Source organism: Cupressus sempervirens, chromosome 3, assembly GCF_028749045.1.
Source record: "Cupressus sempervirens isolate cs-2001-9-10 chromosome 3, ASM2874904v1, whole genome shotgun sequence".
Taxonomy (NCBI): Eukaryota; Viridiplantae; Streptophyta; class Pinopsida; order Cupressales; family Cupressaceae; genus Cupressus; species Cupressus sempervirens.
Genome location: NC_143120.1, coordinates 1,017,463,813 through 1,017,477,798, shown reverse-complemented (window position 1 = coordinate 1,017,477,798; position 13,986 = coordinate 1,017,463,813).

The window sequence follows — 13,986 nt, the reverse complement described above, 5'->3', positions numbered from 1 at the left end:
ATAAATCAGTGAAGATACTAGTGTAGATCTCTTAGTGGGTTTGTTACAAATTCTGAGGAATTCTCCCAAATCTATGTGTCCCAAATCAGTGTCTCTAATTTCTACATGTTCATTGTGAAATCTCAATTTTGATGGTATGCCTTGGAACTTAAATACAACAAGTTTGTGTGCCATTTTGTCTCTAGATGTGGACGCCATTTAACCTGTACATGTCATGAGAAAAAACATTTATTAGCTCAAAAATAAAAGAACTAACACAAAAGAAAACATTTAATGCATGTTTAATTGATTGATGAAGGGAAAAGAAAAAAATGCATCTTTTTATTTTATTTTATTTTCATTTTTTAATTTTTTTTTTAAATTATTAATTTTTTTACTTTATATATATATATATATATATATATATATATATATATATATATATATAATAATAATAATTATTATTATTATTATTTTTTGGGTTTATTAAATTCTTAGTCAAAAGTTTATGTGTGAGATGGCTTGGTAGCGTACGTGCCGATAGAGGGCAAAAGTGAGTGGTGCTAAGGTGCACTACATGGTGAATGGAGGCCTACAAAGTGGGGCAAATATGGAGGAGGTGCATGATGAGTGGTGCAATATGTATGCATGGTGGGGGAAAATGGAGAGGAGTTGCTAAAATGTGTGCATGATGTGACGCCAAGCTAAAATGGGTGCAAGGCACATGGTGCTAAGCCAAAATGGGGGTTTATAGAGCCAAACACAAGAATGGGTGTGAGGGGTGCGCAACACCAAACACAAAAAATGGGCGCATAGGGCACACAACACCAAACATAAAAATGGGTGCATGGGGTGCATAGTGCCAAACATAAAAATAGGCGCACATAGCGTGTAGTGCCAAATGCAAAAGTGGGCACGTGGGGCATGTAGCGATGTGCGCGGATGATGTGCCATGCAAGTTTAACTTGAACACACCTTGTGTGTAAGTGCTATTTGCAAAGTTTTGAGAAATGAAAAAAAGAATGGTTTTGAAATGGGAGGCGAGGGTTTTTATAACCCCGCCCCACCCGTGAGATGTGCGTCACACCCCTGTGCAAGTGCACGAGTGTGCAATGTAGACCTCATAGGTGGCGCACGCGCAAATATGCACGAGTTTTTTTTTTAATATTATATATTTTTGGTATCTTTTCAATTTTCTAGTTTTTTGAATTTTTTTGATTTTTGATTTTTTTGGTTTTTTCAACTTTTCAACTTTTTGATCTTTTATGATTTTTTGACTCTAACATTTTCTCAAATCTCAAACCATGAGTTCGAGAGTTAGAAAAAAGTGAATGGGGTGTGTGTTGTAGAACCACAACATTTTTGATTGTTGATTCCATCATGATCACCACATGTCTTTCCCTTCTTATCTCTTTCTTTTTTTATATATGCATCATGTCAATCAAAGAGTTTCTCTAAAGAGATTAAATAGGGTGGAATATTATTACCTTGCAATTGAAACCCATTAGATCCTATCTTCTTTTCATCTAATATCACTGAATCATTACCTTTTGTATTACTGCTTCCTTCAAAATACAAACATTCAAAATGATCCTCCCCTTCAATGAATTTGTGTATTTTTTTATCATCTTTAAATACCTACCATGACTCCTCATTATTAGGGACATTAGGCCTGAGTAGAACTTCTACTTTATAGGTTTGATTTTTGAAATCAGGGTGTTGTAAGAGCAATGATGTAGAAACTGCCAAAGAATTAGCTATTGAATTCAATTCTAAGTACTAATGTAATTGAGAAGGCATCAAAACCCTCAATTTCATACCACACCTTACTACAATAGTTTCTCAATCTTGAATTCTTCACTACATATTGATTTTTGACTTGTTTTACTACCAACTTTGCATCTGCTTGTACTCTAAGCATCTTGACTCCCTTTTGTTTTGCTTCCATTATACCAAGAAGGAGAGCTTAATATTCTGTAGTATTATTAGTGTTTTTGAAATCCAACTTATAAGAAAAATAAGTCATTTCTCTATCAAGTGATATCAACACAACACCTACACCTAAACCAACATTTGCACAACTGCCATCAAATTCTAGAGTCCACAATTGATCACCAGAGTCCATAATTGATCACCTTTATTTGGTTCTAATTCTTCTAAGATCTTAGGGGTACCAGAGAACAACATATAATTTCCAAACTACATTTCATGATACAAGATTTGAGATCTAGTATCATCTGATTTCAAAATAATGAATTTTGCTTTCTCTTCTTGTTCTAGCTTCACCTTTTTGTCTTTGACTTGTATAGTGGCACTAAACCAATCTAGTTTTATTTATCCCCTCATGTCTTTACAAAAACTCCTACTCAAGAGAATTTCATAGCTTGTAGGGATGTCTACTACTAGAGTGGTAAGTTTCAATCTCTTAGTGAGGCAAGCAACAAGGGTAACTTGAGAATCTTTAATCTCTCCTAAAAATGGCACTTGTTTAGCATCCATTGAGTAGCATCTACCAAAATTTTTAGTCAATGAAAGACCTAAATATTTGGCTATAGATCTAGGCATTACATTGTCAAAGGCTCCTAAATCTAGGATTCAATTACTCAATCTATTTCTATTGATAGACAAAGAAATATAAAGAGCATTTGGCTTTTGTTTTTGATAGGTAGGTAAAACAATAGATTCTTCTTCTTGAAATAGTCTAGGAATTGCAAAATCTTCATTATGAAAAGAATCTTCACTATTGCTAGCCTTATTATGATGTTCAAAATTGGCATTAATATCAGCATGATCTATCTCTTTACTATTGCAATGCTCAACTAATCTTTTCAATTGATTAGGATTAGATTTTAAATAATCAAATGGAGATATTTGAATTCTTGTTTCTTCACAATATTGTAGTATGTCAAAAGAATGAGAATACTTACCTTTATGCTCCTTTTGTGAAGATGAAGTTACTATGCCATTTTTTTTATCAACTTTATTTGATGATGTATTATTCTTTACAGGGACTAAATTATTGTTCTAATTTATATTCTTCTAACCTCTGGTTATTACTTTTAACTAAGGTCCTTCTAGAGTAGCAAAAAAATCTGCTCTTGCTTCTGAATATAACTCATACTTCAAGAAATAATTTTTAGAGTCTCCACAAGGAGCATGATCATCCTTGCTTTCAAGATATTCAATTTTTTTGTTCTTTGTTATCCACCATCTATCTATATATGATCATATAAGCACATGCATCTCCATCATGATCTACTCTTAGCTGAAAAGCACATATATTTATCTTTTTGGAGTAGGTTCAATTACTAATATCTATTGAATAGCTGGTATTTTCAATACTTTCCCTCCATTTGGATATCTATAACCTTCCTAATGAGGTTGATAAGTAGGTCTATTGATTTATTTCTTCAATTAGATGAGCTCATTAGACAAATTTTGAAGCATCACTTCTGTAGTATTAGAAATATTAGTTGTATTGCTCACAGTTCTACATTGAAAATCTCTTTTCCACTTACCAGATGCTATCATGCCATCCTCCATCTCCAAGGCTAGTGTTTGATTAGCTTGCAAGTTGGCTACATTTGCTCTTCTAATTTGGTATCCTAGATCAGGTGGCATGGAGTTAATGTCAAAAGTTTTCTTATTATCATTGGTAGGTGCACTTGTGGTAGGAATTATTTTGAGAAGTTTATTAAATTTTACATTCAAATCTCTCATAGAAGCTGAGGTTTCTTTCTTTATTTGTGCCAATTGTAATAACAAGGTTTGTGCATCTTCTGTGCTTTTGTATCTTTACTCAAATCATTATTTCACGGTGTTCCAACTTGTGATGCATGTTGCAGTAGGTTTTGAAATCAATCAGCAACATTTTCCACCAATGTGCCAACAAACATTCTGACTACTACATCCTCATATTGAGGATTTACTACACCATAAGTTTTATGGAAAGCACTCAAGTGTTGTTCTGCACAAGTAGATCCATCTCCATTAAATCTTGTAATGTTTTTTTATTAATGCTCTTGGTAGATCATTATTAGCCCCAAGGGCAAGAGGACCAATAGAATTTCCCCATGGTTGTGCCATAGCTATTGGTACAATATTATGATTTGCCTGAAAAGCAACAAAAAGTGGAACTCTTGCACCAATCAACAATAAAGAATCAAAAATAGGAGGAATAAAATTTCTAACAACTTGAGGAGCAGAAGATTGACTTCTCTATTTTCTATTAGGAGGAACAACTATAGCTAAGAGAGTATCTTGGAGTTTTTTGGTTACAAATTCTCTTGCATGTGTCCTTCCTCTTCTACAAAGGTCTTCTAGGATAAGAAAGTTAGCCTTCTTTAGCTCTTCGCATATTGGATCAATCTTTCCTTTTTCCTTGGCACTCTTAGTATATTTGGAATCTAGAGTGTATCAAATATTTAGATAAATGGTGTTTTTCAAATTTATCTTACTAGTCTTCAACTTTGAATTTGATTCTTTTCTTCACTAGGTTGAGACTGTAAAACTAGTATCAAGCACTTATGACAAACACTTCACTACCACAAGTCCTTTCTTGAAATTCAAATATATGGAATTATATTGAAAATTAATATGAAGGAAAATTCTTCAAAACTTTCATTTGAATCTCCCTAGTAGAGTCACCAAAATTTGTTGGTTAACAACTTGTCCTGCTTGCTAACCTGGCTTTACCTTGACTCTAGATGCCCAAAATATGAGGAATCAAAAGGATGTTACCAACAAATGGGTCAGTGTATGTGTTATATCATTGCCCTCTGAATTGTAAGGTGCAACTCCCTTATGTGCAATATATGCAATGAATTGTGTTTTTAATAGATCATTTTGATATGGGGTATGCTCTTAACCTAAGAGTAGAAAAGGATAAATTAGGATATTCATAACTACAAACAGCCTAGGTAGAAATAGATTTGGGCAACTTATAACACCCTGTGAAATGGATATCACAAGCTACATTGAATTTCTTCTAATATCTATTCCTATTTCTAAGTGTTGATTTCCCATCTAAATACAAGAGAGGAATGAAGAGATAAGAGCATGAGGGAAAATAGAATTGCTTTCACTACCAACCTTGAATGAAATGGAATCCAACCAATAACTAATAGATTCATATACATTTATCTTTTATTTTCCAATAAAACTATCTAACATGATATGAAATGAACAAGAGAGGAAGCATGATCATATACGAGGAAAGTAAATGGAACCACTTTCACTACAAACATCAAAATGAAATGGAATCCACCTAATTATCACAAGTTCACATACAATTGTCCTTCAAATATTTATGCAAAACTAATCTAAGAGTGGGAAACAAAACATGACTAGTAAAAAAAAACTAAATGAAATTTTACAAACTCATTCACCATCAAGTTTGTTGACCCTTGTCATGTCAAAAGAGATTACATTTATAGTCTATTATTATTCTTTCCAATTCTGGCAGAGCAATAGTCATAATATAAAAGAGAATAAATGTGAAAATATCCAGTCATATGAACACGTGGCATCTTCTCCATTTGTGATTCTAGATTCATGGTGCGTCTAAAATACTCAGTGACCATTTGGCTTCCTACTTTATTAGAAAAACCTATGAAATATCAATGTTTCTGCATCATTTTTTATCTTACACCAAATACATAAATTTCATATTCCAACATTTACTACAATTTCAATTTCTAACTGTTGATGTTAAATCAATTATCGTGATTTAAATGCTAAGACTTTCCTTTATAATTTCTACCATGGGTCCCTCTTATCACTATGTCACATATAATAACAATCAAACAACCTCTCATAGCAACATAATGAGCTCCATGGATCTTTTTCCAATCTGACAATGGTAACAAAATGAAGGTTAGGTTTCCTTACTTTGTGGTGTTGGTCCCTCTTTCCAGCTGGGTACACTATGGCATAAGTGTGGCAAACATTTGGCAATATGTTATTGCTCAAAACTTTGATGTTGAACCTCTTTGCTCCATGGATCCCTCTTGTTGCTATGTTGCATAGAATAACAATCAGGAAGCTTCACATAGTGACATAGCGACCTCTATAGATTCATTTTGATCTAATGGTGATACTAAAATGAGGTTAGGTTTCTTTGTTTCATAATGTGGGTCCCTTCTTCTAACTAGGCACACCATAGCAAACACATGACATTACCTCATTGCTTAGAAGGTTTGACATTAGACTAGTTTTCTTTGTTGGCCCATCATGACTAGACTTTGACTATGCTTCATGGAGTATGATAGCCCACTAGACACATGCCTTCACATCACTATGTCACATGAATTGATGGGTATGTATCTTTTTATAACAACATAATGATCTCTATTGATCAATTTTGATCTAATGGTCAATAAGATGCATTGTTAGATAGTTTATAATTCCATCTTAAAATACTATCTATGGATCTGATCTTCATCTAGTGGTCATGACTTATTTCCAAGGTGACTTGACTATTCAACTTGATGATGTGAATGTTTAGATGTGTTTTGATTCATTGATTTGGTTGTCAACTTCGTTCTTCTCAACCTTTAACCATGTTCTTTCACCATTTTGGTATTTTTGAATGTTCATTTTGCATCAAATTCAACTAATTTTGATTGTATCTTATTCTCACAATCTACATTTTGTCTTTAAGCCTGAATCTTCAAAGTTTCTCTACTGTATTTTCTCTATACATGCTCGTAATTTCTTCATTATTTTTGTGTTATGTCTTTAATGGAACACTTGATCATAGAGTAGGTTTTCTCAAAGATTTCAAGAATTCTTTCATGAAGAACTACTTCACAAAATGAATCTTTATCTTTAGCATCATTAGGAACAAGAAAATATGAATCTTTAGAACTTTTATACCTTCTTCTCATCAAGAAAACAATGAGAAAACCCTCCCAAAACCTTAATCACCTAGCTTTGGATTGAAGCATTTCTCATATGATTCCTATATTAGGTTAAATCTAAGGAATGATGTGAAGAAAGATCATCCTATAGGCAATCTAGACTTAGACTCTAGACTTGACACTTGACTTGATTCAAAATATTAAGGCAAAGGATATGAACTAAAATTTGGGAAACACACTGATAACCTCAAAAAATAATTTGTAGAGGAAAATATAATGAAGAGTCAATACTCAAAAGCCTTGTATGAGATTAGTCGTCCCTAATATAAAATTGGTTTCCTGAATAGGCCACTATTGTAAGAGGGCTTAGACATTTATTTAGACAAATAATGTGGACTAGTTCAACATTCTAATACCAAACTTAGAACAAACTAGGGATAGTTGGTTTCTCTGCTGTAATAGCATATTTAGAATGTCCTAAAGATCCAACAAATTTTTTTTGCATGATAATAAGCATGTGATAGAGGGCTAAAGTATTATTGATTCAAAATAAAATCATCTTTAGTTCATAATAAGCATGCAACTAGGTGGCCATAGTTATTGTAATTATGGATGGTAATGCCTAAGGGTTTTTACTAGTACATGTTTCCAGACACCATTAATCACTTTGAACAATCAATACAGCCTTCTTGAAACTATTGGTGGATATAACTTGTAAGTTGGATTTGCAATGTAATGCAAAAGAGAGAGGACTTGGAAGAATATGTGTGTAAGCTTTGAAGAAAAGCATGCATGATAGTTCAGAGTTATTTTGGTTTGGTTGTAAGCTAGTGTTGTGACTGATGTGATGTTAAAGTTGTGAGACCTCCAATCCTCTAAGTTACTATTGAGACAACCTCGAGTGTAGGAGAAAACATTAAGTATAGCAAAAGACTCTAGTACCAAAATATATCTTAGGAATTGAATGAAAAGTCAAGATGCAGATTTCAAAAGTAGCACTAGACTATTTCTTCCAATATGTTTAACATTTTCTAATTGTAAAAAGTGACTGAAACAAAATTAGATTCTTGTTATTAGTACATGTATATTGTATATTTTGAGCATAGACTTCTATGTTTGTGTCATTTGATTGATTTGGTGAGGACTGTTTGATGAAATATTCGATCATTTAAATTCATCGCATGCCTTCTACAAGAGCTCCTTTCTAGTAACTATCATGGATTTAGATGGTTTAGAGCACATCCTATAGTGCAATCCAAAGTGAAATGAAGAAAATAATAGTAAGAATCCATGAATAGAGGATAATCAAGTTCAAGGGATTTTGAATAAGGGAAGAAAGAAGTGTTCATTAATTAAGCCCACTAGCAGATGGTAGGGAAGTTGAAGGGATTCTTTGATCTAGAGGACAAAATCAAATTAATGAGGAATCTTTTCAAATAGAAGGATATGAAATGCTTTCCTATAGAAGAGATGTCTCTAAAATCTAAATTACTTATGCAAGGTAGAAAATACCCAAGATGTGGAAATGACATCAATTAAGAAGATAGGCAAGCATGAGATAAAGCTCTCAAGGATAAATGTAAATCAACAAATCAAAAAATCATTTTTAAAAACTAGAACCTAAGAATTCTTAAAATGCACTAGGACAATAGAGACAATTTCACATACCTTTGGGCATCCTCCAAAATCATGTGAATCCATACCTGTAACCCATATACCCTACTTATTTTGAACAAGAAGGGTATTTGTAAATGGTTTATATGGGAATAGATATCATTTTCTAACCATCATTTAATGATCTACAACAAGCAAGAGATAGACAAGCATCATAGATGCATGAAGCCAATAAAGCCCCTAGCCGCAAGCTATTGCTTTTGAACCTACTTTTGATCATCCCATAGTAATGGGTGGCCCAAGACCTTGGTAGATGGAAGCAGGCTATAAAAATTAAAAGCCTAAGGCACATGCCTTGATTCTTGCCTGCTCTCTTGCATTAGAAATTGTAAAAGCAATAATATGACCCTCCTACAAGCAACTCTCAATCATCTTCACTATTTTAGAATAATAAATTATTGGAAATAGACATTGAATAGGAGAAAAAAGGCTTTAAGATTGGTTGTGTAATGGGAGTTTAATAACTAGTTAACACAAACCCTGGATAGTAGTTTCCTACATGATAGGAACTAATAAGGCTTTCTTGATATTAGTTGGCTTCACCTTTCCATGTTTTTATCTCTACCATCATGTCTCTAGATGGAATACAATTCTCTAGTTTCAAGAGCTATTTGTATTTCTAGAAAAATGATAATACTTTAATTTAAAAATATCAATTTCCTTATGCTAAAGCCAATAAAAGGCAAGGGATGCAATGTATCAATGTTCTTTCATAGGGTTAAAGAGCAAGAAAAATAGAGAGATGTGGATGAAAATGAAAATGAAAATTTAAAAATAGGAGGAGATATAGAGAGATATAAAAGGAGTGAAAAGATATATAATAATAATAAATGGGTTGATTGCATTAATGGCTTATAGAAATGATCTAAAGGGGTTGCTAGTAATTCTTCATAATTAGGAAGTTGCACAATATATCACACAATATAAAATACTTAGTAAACATTAAAATAAAACTATTAAATTTTAAGAATACAAATTAAATAAATTTATAAATAAAAGTGAAATCCAATATACTTTAGCAGATAGAAATCTATTTTATCATTTTAGCTCACTAATTCTAACTTCTATTGTAGCTATTATTTTTTTTTTTTTAAATATGCAATTATTTAAAAATTATTTTTTATTAACAAAGGTAGGAAGAGGGTCCAAAACCCATATAATAGCATTACACTTCACACTTCACTACTCTAGGCTATTACAACCAAATAGCAAAAATTAACAACCCTAACACAAACACCCAAAGTCCTACAAAATATCTAAACTTATAAGAAACCTCTATAGATTGAAGATGATTATTATTATTATAAATGTAAAATATTTACTATATTAAATTAAATAATAAAACAAAATTTAACTATATATAATCCACATTTTTTGCCCCACTTTTTAAGGAATTTTTTTCATCTCCATCATCTAGATCTACATCTATATGAGTAAAAACTTCTTCATTGTCTAAAGAATATGGAAGTTGTTTATTTCCATTGAGTTCTCCCATCATGGATCTATCATCTAAAGGTTGGTAGAAAGGAATACCTCTCACTACTCCCTATACAAACTCTTTATTCCAACCATCATCTCCCCTTTGATATTCATCAAATGCCAAAGAAAATTATGTTCTATGTTGTCTAAATACATTTTAGGTTACATTATATCTAAAATAAAGTAAATAATTAAATTATAGTTTTTGAATATAACATTAAGAGTTAATTAATTATGCTTCTATAAATGATGGTCAAATTTTATCTGGTAAAGAAAAACATTAAATTTTAAAGGTAGTTTACACAAGTACAAATTAGAAAATCTCAACATTAACTTTGATAGTCTTGAAATCATTTTTGAAGTCAATGTTCAATTATTTGGCAAATTGGGGCTATCAATATAGTATATTAATTGAAGAGGAGAGGGGATAGTTTTTCAAAATCTATGTGTTCAAGAGGAACATTTTGGAGTGGAGGATGATCTGGGAGGATTTGGGAAGAAGTTGTTGCAATGGGTGATTTGCTTCTCCCCTTCTTTTCTTTAATTAGAGTTTTCAGCTACGATCTATGTTTGTGAAGCCCCTTGGGCCTCCAAGCCTTTTTATAGGAGGGCCACTTTTCCTTTGACTTACCTGGGCCACTTTCTTCCTCTTCTAAAAGCTCAATTCCTTGTTTAGGTAGATTTATGCTATTTTGTTCCCTTTTTTGTGCATTCCCCTTCTCTTTGGATGCATGCTGATGATAGGGACGGACTAGTTTGGACTCATTTGGCGATATTTTTCTTGTGTCGAGGATTGCATTCAAATAGGTTTGTCCCCAAGGATAAATGTCCAATTTCAATGATGGCATATGAGCTTCTAGTCTATGGTGGCTTCCTAATATTTTTTAGAGCTTGGTGATCATATTATGTGGGCTCTTCTACTTCTTATTTATGTGTTTCATGAACCCCTTGGTTGCATATTTGGTGAATGAATTATGAAGCCCTTGTGGGGAGTTATAATTATGGCTCTCAATCTCCACTTTATGTGGTATCTATTTGTTCTGACATGGATGGGTATGATTCATGGCTAGGGATTTTATAGGATTGCAGTTGTTGTGGTGTGTTTTGGTGGGAGGATTCTTGTAGGTTTTCTGCACTTGTTGATGTTTTTCCCCCTTTCACACTTTTCTATGGTTATTGGAACAAGATTATCCAAAATCCTACATTTCCCTTGGCAAAGGGCTTACTCCCTCAATTATTGAGGCAAATTATTTTGGGTTTTTTTATTCTTCTAAGGAGTTAATTGTAGTAATATGGTACTAAGTACTATAGGGATGATTAGTTACTTGACTATGATTAGAAGGAATTGGAGGACTCAATCTATTGGTTACAACTTGCTCTCAGAGTGGATGTCAGACATTGTGCTTTGAGACTGTGATGGGGCCTCTACCCAAACTTTTTACTAGCTATTAAGGTTGGTCCTAGGTACTCTCTACTTGCAAAAGATGGTTTTTCTTGGATGGATTATGCTTGATTGTCTAAGTGTTATCCCTGGAGGAAATATTGGGGTATTTGGTTTTGGTTTCCCAATTTTAGCTTCTTCATATGCACTATTTCATTTTACACTTGTAGGGGTTTGCTCAACATCATATTACTTGGTGGGTCTTTGTTTCTTCAAATGGTTTTTACCCCATTTTACGAAGACTAGATTGAAGCCAACAAAATTATTGTTTCCTTTTGTTGATGATGAGAACTACTCTGGTTAGTTCTGGAAGCAACTCCCTAAGGCTAGTGTTGCTAGGATGAGAGGTACTATGGCATTTCCCAACCTAATCTAATGTACTATTGGAAAGTGATGGTTCACCTTACATGAGTGTAAGAGTGGTTGAAAGTTTTGTCTTTGATTTTCATGTTTAGTGGCCTCTCCCTTATTCTTATATAGGAGTTTTTTTTTTTTTTTTTGCTAGATGCTAGACAATTGCTACTAATTTTCAAGGACTCATTCTAGATTGTTGTTTTTGGGTAATTTTGGCACCTGGTCTTGGGTCTTTTCACAACTTTGTGGTGAATTCTAGTGCTCAAATGGCTAGGAAGGGGGTTTGGTGTTTCCTCCTCCTTTTGGTGTACCTCTTCCATGTTCCTATTAAGGTGGAAAGGGGAAGTGTAGCTTTGAGATGGATCTATTTGGAGATTTTTTATTACAATAATTGCAAAATAATACAACTAGTTATTTCAATAGTGAAGATGATGCACATTCGAAAATATAAAATTACTAGATGATAAAAAAAAATAAAAATTTAAATGGTTAATTATTCTAGAGGAGAAAGTCTTCTTCAATAATATATAACATTTGCAATTGTTAACATAGATTTACTAGGGAAAAGATGGTGGGAATGAAAAACTGTTAAATTAAGAAAAGTTCAACTTAAAATAGCTATAACTAACAAAATATTAAATATTTCTGAAAAAAAAAATTTGATAGTTCTAGGTACACATGTTGTCAACAACATAATTCAAATTTAGATTAAAATATATTCATTTTTAGTTATTTATATGGTGGGAACTATAACCCCTAATTTACTCAATTTTTAACACTATCAAAAAAGGTCATTGAAAGATATTAAAACATGCTATTTTTATTTTTTTAAATTTTAAAAATATTATAAACATAAACTTTATCATTTTATACACATTTCATCAGTATACACCAACTTAAAATTCAAAACAGAAATATGACTTTTACATTGTTGAAGTTTAACAAAAATTTTGTTGTTAGCCTTTTCCTTTGTAAAAGGGTGGTTTATGTTTGTACATTAACTCCTAGAAAAATAACTACTTCTCACCTGTAATGAGCCACCTCAAAAAGCTTTGCCTCTACCTCAATAGGGCTTCTAGCTCAACAAGAAGCGGGGAAGAAGAAATAGAGAAGGCAAGACCTCAACCTCAACTGAGAAATTTAAAAAAAAAATCCACCTCAAAATGGGTTGGAAGACCAGAGAAAACTCCACATACCACCATTGGCAAATGAGAAAAGTGATAAAGCGAATGAAGAAACACCCACAACCATATCTAACCCCAAGAATGATTGATTTAGTATTTCAGAAAGATATTGAGAGTTTTTTTAATGCATAATTGATTCACCCCCTCCCACTCCAATTATCTTGTTGAACTTTACTTTTGAACAACATTTACAAGGGAGTACAACATGTGGAAGCATAGTCAAGTCATGTGTGCAAGTTAAAATGTCGCATGTTCAAATGACAAACTAATCTATAGACTAACACCTAAACTAATCCCTCGTTAGATGCAAAAGAGGACAATGGTAGCTCTAGCTACTCCTTTGGCTTTGATGATATTCAGAGCATTAGCTCAGAGGAGGAGGGGAACATTTCTTCTGGAAAGAAAATTAAGGGTCATGTTAAGAAGTAATCCTTTGAATTAACCCCTACAAGAAAGAGCCCAAGGGACCATGGCCAAACCTCTGGTAAAGATGATATGGATTATAATGAGGATGAGGAGGACATGGTTTCTGATGATGAAGACAAGGAGAGGGAAGAGGAGATTAAAGAGGACCATGCAAGGGAAATATAGAAGAGGGATGATGTAGATGATGAGAGGGTTTCAAATCAGGGGCCAAAAGTTATGATTCTTCCCCTTTCTCCTGTTAATCCCCATCCTCACTCTCACCCCGAGGAGAAGGAAAAGGATAATATTGGTGCTAAAGAGGGGGAAGTGCTTGTCAAGAATATGAGAAAATCTTGGAGGAATTTCAATGTAAGGATTGTGATGTTGGGAATTTATAGAGAAGCAATGAATCCTTAGATTCTGGTGGAAAATTAGGAAGAGCCCTAGCTTGAAGAGCTCATAGACCCTGCTATTGTGGCCATCTCTGATAATGCTAGGGAAATAGGTATGAATATTCTAAACAATCCTCGTAATAGCATGATTGATAATTTTTGATCAATCAAGTGACTTTACCATGAGTTGGAAGAGGTCAGAGAGAAGGTTTCTCAGT